The sequence below is a fragment of the Cololabis saira genome, chromosome 20, assembly GCF_033807715.1.
Source record: "Cololabis saira isolate AMF1-May2022 chromosome 20, fColSai1.1, whole genome shotgun sequence".
Lineage (NCBI taxonomy): Eukaryota > Metazoa > Chordata > Actinopteri > Beloniformes > Belonidae > Cololabis > Cololabis saira.
In genome coordinates this window covers 20271146-20276130 of record NC_084606.1, presented here as the reverse complement: position 1 = coordinate 20276130, position 4985 = coordinate 20271146, and positions in this window count along the sequence as shown.

The window sequence follows — 4985 nt, the reverse complement described above, 5'->3', positions numbered from 1 at the left end:
TTTGGAGTTTTGTGTCTCTGTGCCGTCTCAGTTCATGGTAGGAACACTTGGTGGCAGTCTTCACTGCTGCAGCAAACTCCAATGCTGATCTCACTTCTTTTGAATTAAGTATTTAATTTCATTCCAGGAAAGAGTAAATTAAGACTTAAGAGTTCTTCCAGGGAAATTTTAAACCTCAGAGCTTCCTGTGGTTGGCTTTTCTACCTTCACTGGTTATGTTATGCAGTATTTTTTTTACATTTTTTTCCCCCAATACTGTTAATTGTGAAGGAACTTGAAATATATGCACAACTATTTCATTCTTTTTGCAGTCAAATAAAGTCTCCGAGGTGTCGGGATGCATTAATGTCCTACAAGTAAGTTTAAAGCTTCAGAAAACTTTAAATGTAGTTTTAATTTAAAAGAAAATAATCTGAACCTGATTGAAGAACTACTCGGGATCCTTTCCCCTTTATTTCTATACAAACTTAAATCAATTTTTACACAAATAAAAACGTCACCCTCTTTTATTTATTGGCTCACTCCAAGTATCAAAAAGTACATTAAAATAAGTTTCTCTGCTGTATTTTGATTTCAAATATTTTTTCCTGTGCTGTCCAGCAGTTTTTTACGTTTTTTGTGTTTTTTAAAACTCATCCAGTTTTATTATGAAAGATTCCAAACAGTTTTATACTTGCAGTAATAAAACACTGGAGGGCAACCAACCACAGTCTCAGCTGAGCAGAAGCTCCTCAGTGGGTGTAAAAACTGCCCTTAATTATCCAGAAAACGGAGAATCAGGCGTTAACTTTTACCTTTTCAATACCATCTTAACTAAAGTTGTTTTTTAGTTGGTGTTCAACAAGAGCTGACTGAGCTCTACTTAACTTAATTCACCAAGACATTTCTTATGGTGTTGTGAAACTGCAAAAGTAAAAGGGAAACGCGGCACATTCAGGGACATGGCAGGACGGATTCTCTACGGATCCTTTCCAACCAAAATTATATAAAAACATTCCTAAATAACCTCCTCTATTCCAGCTCAGAGGTAAAACAATTATCAAGGCCCCACAAATTAAACACATTTCTTCGGATCAAGTTCAAGATTGATCATAAACGGTTGGATCATAAAGAAAAGCTTGTTTGTGGAAACGGTCTGAGCAGAACCCAAACATATCAGAACCGCTGCTTGTGCCTGAAACCATGCAGGATCCGGTAAAATAACCTGCTTTAAGTTTATTTATTTACTCCACGTTAACCTTCAACTCCCATTCGTGTAAAAATAAAATAAAAGTAATAACTAAAGAAAAACATAAAACAGTGAATTATATAATTTGCCGCGGTGACGCGCGTTTTCCCTCGGACGGAGCCGAGTGAAGGAAACGCGCATAAACGATGAGTTGGTCGCGGGAACAAGGCCACTCTGGATTATTCACCTATCGGTGTATATCGATAACTTATATTGGTACATTTAGTGCTGCTGTCTAAAAAGAAAAAAGAAGGAGATAACATTCGTTGTAAATTATCAATAAAAAGGCTCCTTATAAATCAAACTTTGTGTCACTAAGTGTTCTCTTATTACTTATTTATAGGCCTATGTATTATTTAAGTGTGGTCGGCTACGTTAAAGGTGATCAATCTTATAATAAAGCTGACGCACACAAACATTTTAACTCCTTTTAAATATGATTCACTCTAAAAGTTATTGCGAAAACGCTTGGGAGAGATGTTATGAGTAGAAACCGATTTTATTTTAACACTTGTAGTTCACAATTTTGAAAAGTGCTCAATTTATTTCAAATAACGATAAGTTCTCATTGTCCTTTTTTTTCATTCTCACTGTCCAGGTGACTCGTTTTCCTTATTTTTCAGGTTTTTTTTTCAGGCTGTATTTTACCTTACGCGAGTAAAACATCCACACTTGTTTGAGTATTTATTTTCATTCTAAGTTAAAAAGGATGCTGGGCTCAGTGACAGTTTCACTCACGATAAATTCACGCCCCGTGTGACTTTCTGTCGTGGTCCCTTCACGCGTTCATTTCAAAACTCCATACCTTCATTCGTCCATTTTAACCTCTGCAGCCTCCACAGAGGACGTCGGACCGCGTCTCGCTTATGTTAGATAGTCAGAAATTCCTCAAAGTCCCTATTTAAATATATTTACGCTGTATAAAGTAATGTGGAGACACCTGCAGCGCAACATTGTTTCGTTTCCAGCCAAGCCCGTCTGCCAGATTTATTTCGAGGCTCTAACCTGTGTGTAACCTGCAGTTCAAACACTTGCACCCGCGTGCGTGTGTACCCGCTGGAGTCAAAATGATGAAATCTTTAACTCCTACACACGTGGCCGAGTGATTGCCATTCCTGCACAGATTTGTCTGGAGCATGTGTGTGGGAAGCGTGAACTCTGCGTGGCCCGGTGCCCTCCCCCTGACCTCTGGGATTACAGTTATCTCTGCTGATTGATCTGATTGATCAGATTCATCTCCACTCAGCTCTGCAATCCAGTCGTACACGGGGAGGGTCGAGAGAGGAAGAGGAGGAGGAGGAGGAGGAAGGGCAGGGAAAGGCAATCTCAGTGCTTTTTTTTTCTGGGCCCGTGGGCAAGTTACAGTCAGTGAGAGAGTAGGTGCAGGGCTGAAGGCAGGGCTGTCATGTGACACAAGACACACGCCTTTATCTGCAGTTATTTCACACAACTGGGATTTCCAATACAACAGGGGTATTATTTGACTAAAATTGGATTTAAAGTTTAGGGACATGACTTATAAACAAAACAATCAGAAAGATTCAAAGTTGCCACTGCTTCCCGTGAGGTTGAAACTCCATCCAAATCGGTTTAGGGTAAACAAACATGTTATAACTTTAATTTAGAGGGAATATAAACAGTGACTAAAATGGACTGCATCTGCTTTTCTTATATATTTTTCTACTGAATAAAGTGAGGGGGGAAAACATCTCCTGGGGTGATCCTGAAATGTATTTGCAAGCAGCAGACTCGCAACGTGATTTCATTTGGCTATTTTTAAAGCAGTACAAGATGCTATCAGTTAATCAAATCAAGGTCTAATACTATGATGCAAAGACAGACAAATGCAAAGGAAAAAATAACCTTGATAATCTATCAACAAATACAGGAGTCCAAAAGAGTCGCACAAAGACCGAACTCATCATGGGAGAAGTCCTTGGACATTTTTGAGTAAAAAAAAAAAATGGAATTCGATGATTTCAGTTGTGCGCAGGGATGGCAAAGCATCTGAAAATACAGGAGAGGTGAAGGAAGAAAAGGTCTGTGTGTGTGTGTGTGTGTGTGTGTGTGTGTGTGTGTGTGTGTGTGTGTGTGTGTGTGTGTGTGTGTGTGTGTGTGTGTGTGTGTGTGTGTGTGTGTGTGTGTGTGTGTGTGTGTGTGTGCTCAGTTGTGCAGTAGCAGCAATCAGTCCCCCTCTTGTCTCGCTGCTGAGTGCAGCATCTGATTGACAGTTTCTATTCATCTTCTGTGAGATTAGGCCAGCTGAAAGGAGTAACGACCCACGGTTGTGTGCAGTAATTACGGCCTGGGTAGGAAAAATAAGAAAAAACACACACAGCAAAACTATAATTATATAATCTTGCCTAGAAAGCCTTCTTCGCTCTGTGTTTTCAGAGATGTTGTACCTGTAAAGAGCAAATTCCAGCCCGTGTTTCAGTTGTCCCTCCAGCTGAAATTATCTCACAATCACAACAAGCTGCAGGCTGCACCATTAACTTTAAACTGGCTGGAAAATACAGGCTGCTGTTTGATAAATATTTTCTGTGTGTGTAAAAGATATATATATATATCTATATATATCTATATCTATATCTATATATATATATATATATATATATATATATATATATATATATATATATATATATATATATATATATATATATATATATATATATATATGAATGGCTGTGAATGAGCTGTTTCATGTTCAATGGAAAACACGTAACATCGCTTTGTGTGTGCTCTTTTATCACACAAAAAATATTATTTGTTATCAGTTTGTTTAAGATAGCGCCTTTATATGAGCACATGGCACTGTGAAATACAAAAAGACACAGGGACACAAATCTGACTTTTATTTAAAATCAGTGCTTTAAATCAGGCTTTGCTTGGATGCAATTAATCTATAATATTGCCGCTGGATCCTCGAAGTGTTGCGCTGCAGGAGGCCCAGGGTTAGACAGAGCGATCTAATGTTCTGAAACAACATGTGAGTCATAAAACAACAAAAATAAACTGCCAATGGACTCAAAGACAAGTATTAGGGAGGTCTCCAGTTTGTCTGACACTCAGTTATACAAAAATGATGAATAAAGTAGCAAGGGGCTCTGTTTATAGCATATAAATCCAATCACATTGGGATTAAGGCGCCATTTAAGTTCTTAGAAAGCACATATAGTTGTTCTTTGTGTAAAGGGGTTAAAATGTTTATTATCATTATGATCCATTATTTTATTTCGGACTCCCGAATGAAATTAAATTGGTATCAGATAGCAGAATCTTTGCATCCATGGTTAAGAACTGGCTGAAAACACAACAGGATTGTACCCACTTTTGAAATGTTGTTACTGTGTGTTGTGATGCGTGTTGAGAGGGAGTGAATGAGTGAGGGAGTGAATGAGTGAGGGAGTATGTGTATGATGTGTGGAGATTGTGGGATTATGTGACTGTTTATTTTGTGATTGTTTTTAAATAGATGTAATTTTATATTTTGTATTATAGGTCCTAGATATTTTTGTATTGTATTTTATTGTTAGAAAAGCCCAACTAGGGACAGGAGTTGCAAATTAGCAATAGCTATAAACTCTATGTGCAGAACATCAGTTGCTGTCATGTACTGAAACTATGTTTAAACTGCATTGTCCCTATCAACTAAACCAATAAATAAATAAATTATTTTCAATATTTCCTTATATTATTATATCCATTAATACGTTTGAAATGTTTGCGCCTTGACTGGAGCAGTTCACAGTGA